The 15,190-nt window shown below is 38.5% G+C and overlaps 1 protein-coding gene across 1 annotated transcript in view; it reads right to left on the bottom strand.

The window, feature by feature from the left end:
- The window catches only part of TMEM131 (transmembrane protein 131), a 102,304-nt gene that overhangs the window by 86,774 nt on the left and 340 nt on the right, over positions 1-15,190 (bottom strand). The gene's annotated exons all lie outside the window — the stretch shown is intronic.

Raw genomic sequence — 15,190 nt, 5'->3', positions numbered from 1 at the left:
ATTTATGTTAATAATCATTATATGTCCTCTTACATGCTTGTAAGAACTGTTTTCTCCCTTAACTCTTGTCTAAACCAATCTTCCAATTTTCTTATAAACTGTATTTTCATAATCTGATATCATCTAGTTTATGAATTCTCTCCAAATTCTGGAAATAGTGTCCCAACTTACTAAAATAGGGCCAGAAGGATTATTTAAATCTCTCCTAATTTACACTAAGTTTTTTTAAAAGTCCAGTTCCTAACCCTTTGTCTTAATGACTAAGCTCACTTCAAGGTATAACCACATGAGCCAGTTACAATGTGCTAAGTGTCATTCACTTCTGTTTTTGTAATTGTAATTACAGCATTTGTATCACTACCGGTTGAACAGTACAACTAAAACTGGATGAGTTGGTTTTAAAGCTTTGACTATGAATTAACTGCTTATGCACAATCACACAATTTCAATAATCCTGAACAGTGGAAAATGGAGCAGCTTGTGAATTGCAGGCAGGTAGATAAAGAATGATAAACCAACATCATTATAAAAGGAACATTGCATTGTAAAAAAAAAAAAAATAAATACCACGCAGATGAAGAAAAACAGAATTATGCTGTAAGGCAAGCAGCCATTTTTATCTGCTTCGAGAATACGAAAGTCCGGTGAGCTTCAAGAAACACATCCCAGTTCAGTGTCGAACAATATAGAAGCTGTTTAAAGAAAGGCCTTATTCTCCAAGGTGGAAGCTATCAGCCTGAATTTCTGTCTACATCTCAAGAGGTGAGCGTTCACTGGAAATGTAAAAGACCATTCTCTTAAGAGCCACCGAACCTCAGGCAAGAGGCTCTGAGACACAAGCACCAGTTAGTAGGTTTCCTTTCTAGCTAAATCCCCTTGCACTTACATGGCCAACTTGCTTGTTTCTTTTCCAGGAGGCCATAACAAAGAGAAATGGACAATTTTTCCAACAGACCTCACGAAGAACCATCACAGCCAACACAGTAAATACACACAAACTAGTAAAGATCGTATGCAAAATTAAGTCACTCTGAAGTCACATAGAAATATATTAATATTTTTCTTTATTAAAACCTCTAATTACCATTCCTCAAAAAAGGCAGCTTGCTATATTTTTATTTTCTGTTTACATATTGGAGTTGAAATAGAAATGTTCCTAGATCATGCACTTTAGTCATCACGTAAAACAAAAGAGCATTATATTAACGTAAATTACAAAAAGATAGATTTTTCATTAAAAACCTCGTTTTGTACTACTGATTATAAAAAAAAAAAAAATATGACTTCACACAACACACACTCAAGCAAGTTCACATGCCCCAACCAATGCCCAAGTTAGTACAAGCTAAAGAGAGAGCAGATCATTTGCACTGCAATACATGAGAGCACAACTCAGTATTCCACAGTGAGGGGAAAAAAAGTCAAATAATTTGTATTTTACTGGACACAACAGCACATATTTGAGTGCATACACTGTCACCCAACTAAGTCTATATATAATCTTTCACTAACTTATTCATGTGTCATTTCTGACTTTAGAAACCAGACAGGCTTCTTTACACAGCAAGGCTCTTTCCCAGTAAGGATAGCTGTCACATCGTGTTCATCCGCTCATCCCTTTTCCCCTTAGTTAAGGCTGATGCAGGTTTTTAGGAATTCAGTGATAAATTCAGCTCTTAAAGCCAGCCACAGAACAGAAAGTGACGGCACAATTCTGATTCAGAACACAGGCCCCCAACAGACCACAAAGCTACCACTTAGGTTGAGAAAGGAAAAAAGCAGATCCCCCTCCTGAAGACAAAGTTCACACATCTGGCTCACAACGGTTGTTTCATGCTTCAGAAGATGGTGCAACTGATTGAAGGTTTCTTTTAAGGAGTTCGCACTGCTTGGATGTATTGTGTAACAGATATATCCTTGCAATGAAACTATAGAAACATAGAAACATATAGAAGCAAAAAATCTCACTGGAAGTAACACTTAATACACCTAACAGTCTGCTTTCATTTAGTTATTTTTGTAAGAAAATTACTTCAGATTATTTTAGATGGACAGAAAGAAAAAGAAACACATTATTCAAACACCTTCATTCTCAGATGCTTACTCTTACTCAGCCTGTATTTCCACCTTGTGGAAATCTGCATTTTCATTCACTTCAGCTACAGCAATTTTTATTTTATTCTGTTTTGTAAATAAGAGTTTAAAAAGCTATCTGACACTGACCAAAATGGTCTATTTCAGATGGTAGCAATAAATATCATATAACTTTAAAAGTCACTAGACTAAACTACCTATTATAAACACTTTAAGTTGGTGCTTTACTTTTAAACACTTCAATAATTTCATTTGTTCCTTCAAAGATATTTAATTGCTGGCTCCAAAATGCTTCTCAGGAAATAAATTAAATTCTGTTTCTTCACGAAGACTTCATAGTGGGGTATGAATGAGAACATTTCTTTCAAAATATTTAAAAAAAAAAAAAAATTCTCTCATTTGGAGAAAGACTTCAGCACACATTATTTTTAGGCTAAAGAGAACAATACTTCTGACACTCATGGAAACTTCTCATAAATCATTTAAAGAGAGGAAAAAAACTAAAAGGAAGTTCAAGACAAATCCAACATGTACAAATAGCATCCTTTTTTCTGGCTTTGGGCTACACAAATTATGGCTTTTTATTCTTCCTAATGATGGTGATTTAAAATATTTTAAAACTTCAATATGTTAAATTAGGTTATACCTCTATAGACTTGTCATTATTTAGCTTGTACAGACATAAAATTAATTGGAACTAGCCTCAAAAACAAGATAACTTGTCCTGCAATGAGAGAAGGGGAAAGTGGTAGCCCTTCCAAACTGTTCTTAAATCTTCATCACACTTCAGTTGTCAAATGTTAAATCATAAACTTCTAATTGTGGAATTTCGACTACTCACATAGCACTGCATATTAATGTGTGCACAGATAACATGGACTTCAATTGGAGTTCTAGCCATTTCAGCACATACAAACATTTAATATGTAGTTTACAAGAAATTAGTCAATTCACAGATTCTGCAGCAGCAGAACAATGCATTAACTGACAATAATTGTAAATATTACCATTAACATCAGCCTTCCAAACTTGCATTCTTATGAAATTAGCCATCAAACAGATCCACAAAACCCACTTGCTCAAAAAAATGGATTGTGCCAACCTAGTGCAAAGACCTACTTAAAAGGTACATCCAGGCTGATTAATGACCTTGATAAACCTACAGAAAGCAAGAATTGTTCTCTGCACTGTAGAAAAGAGGAAGGAGGATGGGATTTCCATAGTTTCCAAGAAACCCCACAGAACAGGAAGACTACAGAGCCAGACAGGTAACTTCCAACATCTAAATGTCTTCCTGGAAATGTGAATACCATCAGGTAAAAGCTGTCTCAACATAGCAACAGTGCCCTACTGGGTGAGAGTTCTGCTCTTTACCCTGCCCTGATCCCCCCCCTGCCTTTTTTTTTAGTCACTTCTCAGGAACTGCATTAATTTATAGAACAACGAGGGAACCTGGACAACATATTAATTTAGATTTTGCTGCCTAACACCTGCAGCTGGTTTAAGACTAAATTATAACTGGAGAGAAGAATCATTGGGAGGGAGGAGGCAGACTATCTCCACCCTCTCTGTGCTCATGTGGCAGCTGTTACTCAAGTGTCCACTGGAAACAGCTATTAAGCCTGGAGGACAAGCAAAAAAGCAGTTGCTAATGCTTAATCAGCTACCATACAAAGCCTATAAACACAGTGATCTAAGGTCAAGAAAAGGTAGGAAAAGCCTAATGGTAAAGCCCTAGTGTTAATGAGTATATCAATTGTTTAGCAAACCAGACTGTTGACTTGCCACGTGGGAACACAGAGGAGCAGGAAAGAGCTGGCCGCAATGTCTGATAAAGCCAGAAGAAAAACAGGTGGAGAAGTACAACTGCAGCAAGTTTTAAAAGAATATAAAATATAGGGCAAATAGAATGAAACAAAATAAGGGAAATTCAAGTTTGGGGAAAAATTTAAAAAAAAAAAAATAAGAAGAAGAAATTAACAGTGCAAGTAGGCATATGGAAATGAAATGCTTAAGTATGTTTAATTGCAGAAATTCGATTCAGCTACCCAAAATACCTTAGAAGCAGCTACCCTTTTGAAGTAAATAAACAATCTCTTCTGCTGAGACTCTTTCAGAAACTGTCATGATGACCTAGGTTGACACCCTGCACAACACAGATCATGATTTCATGACATAATTCTGAATTCTTAGGCATAGTACCAGAGTCTGTTTTGGAGACACATCTAATTCTACTTTAGAGATTGAAATCACCTCACATCACTAAGTTGCTCCTTACCTAAGACAACAGTAACTTATTTGCACTCAAATATTTTCACTAAATATATGTACCTTTGCTAGATTAAATGGCCCTTTAGCATTAGATTTTTTTCCCCCTAATACAGGTACTATTAAAGCTTCATGAAATAATGTCAAATAAATTCTTCATTCAGTTTCTGAGTTCCTTACTCTAATGTACTTTCCCTAGAGAAATTTAGTTCAAAGGAAGAATTCATGAGACTCGTCAAGTACTGAAACTCTGATAAAATTTTCCCTGATGAACTGGAAGTTTGTTTCAGCCTTTTCTCCATCAGATAATGATATTTGGTAGTACTAATACACAGAGTAACTACACCTGTGAAGATTCAGTGTCCGTCAATAAAACCACCTCTCCTTCAGCAACGAACATAATCGGGTTTCCCCGAAAACCAAGGAATTTATTCATCTTTTCATCATTACAAGATACAGTTTAGCCAAAGCTACTCAAGCAGATCATGACCTAGTTAAGATACATGAAAGGCAACTAAGAAGGTATATGATAATACAGAAGCAGCTGTATCATCATACAGAAGTTCCCCACACACACCTTCCTCACCTTCTTAGATTTAGGAGCAACAATCTGCAAGAGCAGTCTCAGTGCTTTCTGTCACTGAATTAAGTATCAGGATGGCTGGGAGCAAGGGTCTCACCAGATAATGGTCATTTCAGGTACCTCTCCAGACTGCCCATTGCTGGCTCCACAGACTGAAGTTACCCACAGGTCAAAAACACCAAAGCAAACATATGAGAAGGAAATGGTTTCCAGTAAGAACCAAGTACTCCATGTCTGCTGCTGCAAGAATGGAACAGCCAAACTTGGCAACATTCAATATCCAGATCTCTCAGTATCGCCTCACATATGAGTCGCACAGATTGTTAAGTATTACATTAATACACCTTGTATACTAACATGTCAATCACAATCCAATTTATTGTCATATTACCAGCAGCTAGCAAAGATGGAAACCAATGGCTATATTATCCTTCATATGAAAAATGGAATAAAAGTATTTCTTTTGAAACAAAATTTTCAAGAGAAAAAATGAGAACTAGGGTACAAATAAAACCTATGTGATGCATGACTACAGAAATAGAACAGTTGACAGGGTCTTTGTTATTCTATGATCACATTTCTTTACTGATGCAGCAACACATGAAACTTCTTAGATCCATTTACAACTCCACTTCTTTCTAGATCATATCTAAATTATTACTACCATAGCATTAATTTCACCATGGAGTTACATGGAAATCCAGAATTCTGCTGTCTTACAGATATTCCTGTCATTTGCAACAAAATTACCAGAACTTCCAACTAAGTTTTTAAGATCAGGAGGGTGACCCAAAACAGAGAAAGAGTGATTCAGTCTGGAATTGACCTTAATACATCATCTAGCTCAACCCTCTGCTGAAGCACAGTGAATGCTACGTTTGGACAACATCGTTCAGGCATTTTTTTAGCTGGGCCAAAAAAACTCCCATGGTCAGAGATTCCACAGCCTCTCTAGGAAATCTGTTTCAATGCCTGTCTTCACAGTGAAATATGGTCTCATTATGTCAAGCCAGAACATTGTAGTGATCCATGGAGAAGTCAGTGATTCACACAAGATCTAACCTGAATAGGTCCATGCCTGTACTGTGCCCCATGCACAGGCTGGCTGTCAGCCTGTGCTGGGCAGCAGGATAAGCACAGCCAGCTCCCTGTAACAGAGGAGCCTGCAGGCAGCTCCCACTTGGTACCAGCCATTATGCCACCTGGGCAGCCTTGCCTTTATCTAAAAGCACAGCTAGAAGCTCTCCTGTGAGCATCATTTCTGCTTTATAGTAGAAATCCTGAATAGAGTTGTTTTCTTGTAAGGAAATCCAACAATAGCTGGAAGGACCAACATGGGGTAACGCTTTCTAAGGACAAGGTCTGCACAATATGTTGAACATGGTCTGGAGGCTTGTTCGATGCTGCACAACTCAGGGTTCCCAGCATCAAAACAAAGGTAAGACTATCTATACTATTCTCTCTGTATAGTGTTAGCTCTAATAAAGATAATTTTCAATCATATTCTACTGTGCTTAAGTGCCTTTCTTACTCGCATCACCACAGACCAGCACCTCCTGCTACAAAACAAACCTTCCCTGTTTCATTGTATGGCCACTGTCTCCCAAGCCCCTGCCATGCATCTCTGTGATAAGTCTGGCTCCACTTTCTTCATAACCTCTACTTTGATATCAGCAGGCTGCCATAAGGTCCCTCCAAAGCCTCATTTCCATGCAGGTTTGGGTCCCTCAGCCTCTCTTCATAGGTCACGTGCTCAGCAGCTATCTTTGTGGCCTTCCAGCAGGACAGCAGAGAGCAAAACTGGAGGCAGTGGTTTAGGTGTGGTCTACTAAGTGCTGAGTATAAACAGGAATAATCACATTGTTCAGTCTAGTGGCTATACTCGTGTACGCTGCCAGGGTACATTGCTGAGTCAGGTATAGCATTTCCAGCTTGTATCCCCTGCAAGTGGTTATTCTGTCCCATTTGAAGGACTTTCTATTTGTCCTTTCTGGATTTCATGAAGGTCCTGTCAGCTCATTGCTCTGTCCTGTTTAGATCTCTCTGAAATGCAGCCCTGTCCTTGAACACACTGACTGCTCCCCAGATTCAGTACACACCAACACCAGACCAGTGACAAAGATATTAAGCAGGACAGGTCCCAGAATAGAGCCGGGGGAACTCCTTGTAAGCAGCCTCCAAGATAGAGCACGAACCACTGCTGGGAATACACCAAAACCAAACACCCTGTAGTTTATGTAGTTGCTTGGATAGTTTTTATCATTATCTACAAATTCCACCTGCAAATATTTGTACAGTATTTTGGTCTAAATCACTGACTCATTAGACCTTTTCCTGTATTGCTAGATGATTTCAGATTTATTTACAAGCTTCAGATAATCAGTTTTTAAACTCAACACAGTATATCAACATCTCAAATGCAGGACCCAAAAATCCCCTGGTGGAAGCAGATGTAACAAAAAACAGCTGATTTCTTTACTCTATCTCAATATCAATATCTTCTATAATCTTCAATCTAAACCAGACATTTTCAGTCTGCAGCTTATCTATTACAAAAATAAAGAAATTTCATAAGCCAGTCACATCATACTATGCTGAAGCTATCCAATTTCACACTGAGGAAACTACCTTGAGATGTTTCCAACAGAGTATGCCTGCAGGGAAATGAAAAAGCTTTATGCCTTCAAAAGCTAAAATTCTCCCTTGAAAAATCTTCTCTTTGAGAACTTTTCTCAGACATTTTTTTTCTTCACGACCACTCTCCTCCCAAGCACCTCATTTTGCTTCAGATATATGGATCTAAAAAGTCAAGCTGACAAAAAAGGGTATATAAGAGGTTTAGTGGAAACAAGTATTTCAAATTATTTAAATCAGTACCATATTTGTCTATGACTTTGTCTCCTATCATTACTCCCTCAAACGGTAATTTAATCTGTTTCACACCACTACTAGCTGTATTTCCTGACTTAAATAACTTTTAAAATAACTCTATAAGCAAAAAGCCTTAAGACACGATTGTTAAGACAGATTACATTATGAATAATGGGTAATGGATACATGGATCAAAAAATTTTGAAAACCTAAGCATGTTGTATTAGAGTCAGCTAAACAGTTCTATTAAATTACATTTTGTAACTTCACACAGTACGCGGACAGAAGGAGTTGTTAGGTACACAGTTTTGTTTCCTGTACACCTCCTTCCATTAAATTTCATCCAAGTATCCTTAAAACCTGTTCAATAATCACAGTAAAGCTCCAGCTGTTTTCAGGTGGTTCTCTACTGCTATGTATGCCACACAGTAGGAAGAGAGGTATTAAAAAAATCACTCTATGATAGTCATAGTAAGAAGACAGATCTAGTAAGTGCAGCAGGAAAAATCTCAAACTAGAGTAAAACTCTTACTTTTTTTTTTCTCCTTTTCAGAGAGTAGAACTACATTGCTATCTTACAGTTCCTTGCTGTTTTCCCATTTCATTCAAGATTTTTAAAAAGAGAGAGCAAGCACGACTGTGCACAATCCTGGTTTAGTCCTTTTAATATTCCAGAGCACAAGTCATCCAAGCCTGCTTATCAGAAAATGTTAAAAACAGGTTTAAGAAGTGCTAAATGCAGATGCTGCATCACATCATTGCTATTGTTGGTAAAATCACTAATTATTTCATGTAGACAGTTCAGAAATCAGAATAACCAACATTCCTGCATCACATGTTAAAAATTTACCAGCTGCACGTAACAAACCTGTATCTGACATGGTATTATTCTTCACCTGCATTTATTACTGGAAATATAAATATCTCCCCTTTAACTCTCATGGTCATTGGTTCCTTTGGTTTCCTAAATCAGGCATCTATATTTTCAGTTTACAAGCTTTACAAAACAGAAAAAGGGAAGTTTGTGGCAAGAATTACTGCCTCCATATCCAGACTGTTTCTTAACAATTCCTCCATATAAGAAACGTGAGTGATAGTGAGCAAACTAAGTTGCACTACGTTCCTATTTTCAAATCAACAGGCTAGATTACTAATGCCAAATGTCAATCACAAAATAAAGCCCATTCAAGCAAGACACTGATATACTCTCTATGTAAGAAGAAATTCTGCATCCTCTATCTTGGTATTAAAAATTGAATATGCTGAAATACTAACACAAATTTTTAAAAATAACAGAAAGGATTTTTAACATAACTCTACTTTACACTCAAATGTGCTGACTACCACAGCTGAATAGCTCAAATCAGTTGCTTTTGTAATAAGCACCTGGTGCGTTCACCTTTTGGAACTACAGGATAGCGCAGGCTAGAAGTGACCCCAGAGGCCTCCAGCCCGGCTGTCTGGCCAGAGTGGGTCGAGTTCAAGGAAGCTGCTCAAGGTATCACCCAGCCCAGTTGTGAGTAGCCCCACTTATCACCATGAAAAGTACAGGTTTACTTCAGATGCTGTCTTTTAGAGAAAGAAAAAAAAAAAAAAAGAAAAAAAAAAAAAAAGACACCTTCTCACAGCTCCCATTACACCCAGGTAAGCTGAGGCTGTAGACTGACAAAGTCAGAGGCACCACACAGGATAGCAGTTACCAGTGAGAGAAATAAAAGCAAGCATTATTGACTTTTATTCTTGCTGAACCCACAAACACAGCAACAAACCAAACTGGTTCTAGCCTGCACTTCAATCACACAACTTTTACTGCTGGTTATGCATGAACCACAACATCCACCATCCACTGTCAAACTCCCAAGATTACAGTTTGAAAGATTCTTTATACTTACAAACTTTGGAAATCACACCATGGAATCGTAACATGTATTCCTTTAAGCAGAGCAAAACTGGGCATGCTTTGAAATAGAGTGACACGTGGCAAATATCCAAGCTTTACTGCAAACAGTTGAAATTTTAACATGCACAAATGTATCCAAATTACTCAAAGTAACCCATATTGCAATACCAGCAACCAATCAAAAAAAGCACAACTGAAAGCTTTAAATAAAGCAAAGCCTATAGACTTCTTCAAACTTTGGAAGGGCTTCATCATGTTAGGCACTATACAAATACAGAGCAAGTTCCCTCAAGAGTTTACAAACCAAGACCCTGAGCTGCAGCACACCATCCTTCAATCAACACCTACAAGTGAGAGTACCTCAGTCTTGCAATATAACTGCACATGGGTGAGGGAGAAGGAGATGCAGAGAAGGGAACAGCAAACATGTAATGATTACACAAAAGGTGATGGAAAATGTGTGGGCTTAACTTCCTGTCCAGTGCAATTTTTCCTTAAATTTAATTCAGCCCAAAGATTCTGCAGACAAGTATAAAACCTTTCAATTCAAGCACATGGTTAATATTTACCATTCACAAGAGCAAAGACATAGCACAAACCTAATCAGCTCTCCCATAGTTAAGCTTCAAAAATGCAGTGAGACAGCATGGTCAACTTTCATTCACTGTGGTTTCCTCACAGTGATCATGATTTTGATGTGCTCCTTCAGCTGCTAGAGTGTTTCCACTTTGACTGAGGTCATTCTTTCTGGCTCACATTTTGACTTAAGTCAGGGTCAAAACATTAGTTTTAAAATAAATGATAACATACTTTATGCTAGTTCTGATAGCAGGATATGACAAACAAGCCGTATATGCGAAGAACTTTTTTATAATGTTATTTTAAACATAAAAGCTTTCTCCCACATCACCTTACAGCATTAGTCTACTTCGTATAGTCATATGAATTGGTCTGGATTGCCATTTTAGATACTGCTTAAAAAAAAGCAAAAAGGAAAAGCTACTTGCCTGAGATTAGACAGAATAACAAAAACGGAAGCAGAACTCCAGCATCCCAGTGCACTGTTATAAAGATGACACCTCCCTTCAACTCTTCCATCTCTTCCACGATTATTTTAGCTATCATTTACACTCAGTAACTATCTTTGTTTCTAGGATGTTAGCAGAGAGCATGTCAAGAGAGAACATTCTGCATTTTCACTGACCTATCTGGTATCAGATCTTAGATGTTTAAATAGTAATTTTTCCCAGATCTACCACTAAGATATAACTTGAAAAGTTACAGTTAGGGATTGAACCTAGCCTAAGTGGCAACCTTTCTCTAATTGCAGCAATCTTGTGAGCAGGTGGGTAGAAAAGAGAACTATCAAAATAGTTTCGACAGGTTTTCAGTCAGCTGGCCAAATAAAAAGTGATTTAAAAAAAAAATAATAATCACTGTAGTATAAATTTTTAAAAAATTATAAGTCAATATAAATGAATATAAATAAAAGAACAACACAAAACATTTATCAGAAAAGCATGCTGATGTTAGACATTTCTCTTCAAGATATTTTACTCACTATGGTGCTTACGGCATTACTATGGCTTCCTTCAACCTGAAACCCAGAGGGCTGTTATGTGACCCCTCAAAAGATAACTAAAAAAAACCACAAAAGTAACAAACCAAAACAAAAACCACACGTGCTGAAACATAAAGTTGTCCTTGATCCATGTGGCAATACAGAACGTGATAATTACACTAGGAAATGATGAGCCTACTAAAAGCCCGAAAACCATACATATTAGCAAAAGAAACTCTTGAGTTATTTTTGCCCTCCTAAACGGCCTGAAGTTGGGAACTGAGGACTCAATCAGACAAAAAAAAAAAAAAAAAAGTCACACATATCAGTGTTTAGTCTGAAAGTGATGTTTAAGTTTTTTTGGCTGGCCCACATGCAGTTTTCTCTGCTCCCATATTTGTTCAGATAGCAGATACTTTCCACAAGTTCTCTTTCTCTAGCACAGAGAGTATACAGCAATATCACTGTTCCCCACAAGTTTGATTTACAGCTTATATACACAAAGGATTTCAGTTTTGCTTATTGCTGTCAGACAAATGGCAAAGCTGTTTATGCTACATTTTTACCCTCAAACTCTTTAACTAAGATTAAGGACTAGAAGCAGTCATGTCAATCTGGAATATTTCAGCATCAATCTTCTTCCTACTCATGACAGCTCCATAAAGAACTGCTTGCTGCTCCTTCTCCACAGAAGCATAAAGAAGCAGCATTACTTTTCTGCACATCAGCTCCATCTTTCCCTGTTTCTCTTCCTGTACATGAAAAGAGGAAAACAGTACCCTCCAACTGCATTTTTCAATTTATTTTGCGATATTCTGATATATTCTTTTTTCACTCTTATTGCCCAAGTACCCATTTCTATCAATTTTTTTCTGTACCAACTTCTCTGGAATAGATACTGCACTGTGTAGCACTACAGTCACCTTCCATTCAGCAGTGCAAAAATAGTACAGGAGCAAGCATCCACAACCTCAGTTCTCAACCCTCTACAGCTTCCTTCCTGCAGCTGTAGTGAAACATGTATGCCCACATTTGGGGGATGGAAAGCATATTCCTAGCTACTTCCTTACTTCCAGATGACTGTTTTTTTAAACTGTGTCTTACTATGCTTACCCTAACCTAACCTGGTAGAAGCTAAGGTGCTGAAGGACCAAGCCTGAAACAGCCTCGCCTCCCCTCCCTTCTTCTGAACTAGTGTTTCATTGTGAGATCCTACCATGGTCTTCAGAGACCAAGTTGGTCTCTCCTCACCTGTGCTCAGTTATTGCCCCTTGCAGACTGGCACTTAGATTGTAATTTAAGATCAGTGGGACTGGATCTCACAAGTCACTATTCAACGTTGTCTTCCTTTAAAACTCCGCTGTTCTTTTATCCAGGGCCATAAACAGGCATTGCACTCAGCAAAATGAAGACTCCGAGCTAACAGTTTTCAATGTGTGATCCACAAATGCAGATCATCAACAAATTCTTCTAACTAATCCATAAAAGACTGATCAACAACCAAAACAAAACAAATATAACAAAACCCACCAAACCAAGACTTATTAGTAAGCTTAAGTGCACTACTCATAGACTACATTCAAGCAGCAGAAATTCTGGGAAGAAAGATGAGTGTCAGAAATCAGAAAGACTTAAAAAAGATCCATGTTCTGTATGAGAATCAAATTCACTTTCTGAAAACGACAGAAGTGTTGCTTGCATAAGTTTTAAGTAACAGACTGCATCAATAGAAGGAAATGGTACAAGTACAAATAATTCCATTTTCTTGAAGGGCTTCAATCATATCCTTTCAAACTCTGTGAATCTAAACCTGTCTGTTGACCTAGGAATGCCAAGGAAGTCCACAGAGAAAGTCCACAGTATCTCTTCCTGTCCTGATTTTAGCTGTGATAGAGTTAATTTTCTTCCTAGTAGCTGGTGGAGTGATGTGTTTTGGACTTAGAATGGTAATAATGTTGATAACACACTGATGTTTCGGTTGTTGTGAAGTAGTAGTAGAGGACTTTTCAGCTTCTCACACCATACCAGGTGCACAAGATGTTGGGAGGGGGCACAGCCAGGACAGCTGACCCAAACTGGCCAAAGGGATATTCCATATCGTATGATGTCATGCTCAGTATATATTTTTGGGGGATGCTGGCCATGGGAATCACTGCTCAAGAACTGGTTGTGTATAGGTTTGATGAGTGGTGAGCAACTGCATTATAAAACAAGTGATGCACATATTATTTTATTATTATATCACAGTTGTTATTATTACAATTATTTTCCTGTTCTGCCCTATTAAGCTGTTTTTTATCTTAACCCACATGGTTTACCTTTATTTTCCTGATTTTGTCCCTCATCCCACTGTGGGGAAGGTGATGAGCGAATGGCTGTGTGGTGTTTAGCTGCCTGACAGATTAAACCCCACCACTTCCACAAATGAACAAAGCCAGGTCATGACCCCAACTGTCACTAACTTTTAGGACATGAATCAATGCCATCACACCAGTATATGACATCAGTGATAAAGCTTATAAATTCATATAAGCTATTACCTGTAAAGGAAGACGATCAAAAGTACAGTTAAAAAGTAGGTATTTCTGAAGCATTTGAACTTTTCTAGTACCTCAAGACACTACAAACTGAACTGACAGACTTACAAATTCTCATAGCTCTAAGAATGCTACATCATCTTCACACTGTTTTCTAAATGTTAAATTCTCTGAAGACAAAGTCAAGTGAGCAAGAGTGGCTGAGATTCAAAATTGATTTTTTTTTTTTAATCATCACCTTAATATTAACATCATCATATTTGTAAAAACAAGTTGCTAGGAAATTACTCAAATTGAGCCCTTCATTAGAAAATTAAAGGCATATCTACATTTATTCTGATACATTATTAGGATGCATTTCTTCCCTCAAGTCTGGTCTAGAGACATGACTACCACCTCTTCACTAAACTCCTATGCCATACCTTTTCCATTCTTTTTCAGTCTTATTCTGTTTCATCCTCTTGGACCCCATCTGGCCTGATACATTACAGTTTCCTTCCAATATACCCTCCTCCAGCACAGCAACTTGTTTGAAAAGTAAATTCTCATGTCAGCCAAAGTAAATATGTTTCACCTACTTCTAAAACACACTACATTTATCTGCTGCTTTTTAATGCTGCCACACAACCACAATTTAAAGTAGACTGTGAGTCTGCACCTTGGAAATGCTTGAAAGTCCTTCTCAGCAATGCTACAGAATATGCTTAGGTGTTTCACCCGAGGCGCTTTTTCCTTGTTAAACCACAATGAAAATACAACGTGCCAAAATCAAAGACGTTAGAAGTTAAAAAGTCTTCTTCAGACTTTCACTGAAGTTTGGAGAAGACGCCATCGACCTTGCAAAAGCGACAGACACCTGTCAGAAGTTGCGGGGGGGGGTCTCGCTGTCACTTCCGAACCTGCATTTTAGCCCTTTCCCAGGCAGGTTTGCCGTCTGTTTGGCTTGGCTCGGTCTCCCGCTGGAAGCCTGCCGCAGGGAAACCAGCTCAAGGCGAGAAAGCCTTTTTTCTTTCTTTCTTTTCCTTTTTCCTCCCCCTCTCCTTTTTAAAGGACAGCTCCAGCTCCATCCCCGCCGCTGTCAGGGAAGGCAAACCCCAACCCCACTAAGTTTGCCACAATGCCAGCAACGTTTCCCCAGGCACTACACATACATATACACATACACATACACACACACACATACACACACCCGCAGACCCGCCGGCGCACTCCGACAGCCGCGACTGAGAGCTGGGGGCTGGGGGGGGGTACAGACGGACGGCCAACGGCAGCGAGTGCCAGCGCGGCTGCAGCACGGCGGGCAGCGGGACCCGGCGGCCCCGTCGAAGGGGAAGGGGCGGCGAGGCCCGGGAGCCTCACCAGCCGCCCCCCGCGGC

The sequence above is a fragment of the Patagioenas fasciata genome, chromosome 1 (genome assembly GCF_037038585.1).
Source record: "Patagioenas fasciata isolate bPatFas1 chromosome 1, bPatFas1.hap1, whole genome shotgun sequence".
Classification (NCBI taxonomy): domain Eukaryota; kingdom Metazoa; phylum Chordata; class Aves; order Columbiformes; family Columbidae; genus Patagioenas; species Patagioenas fasciata.
The sequence above is the reverse complement of the archived record's forward strand: the minus strand, read 5'-3'. Positions and strand labels throughout refer to the sequence as shown.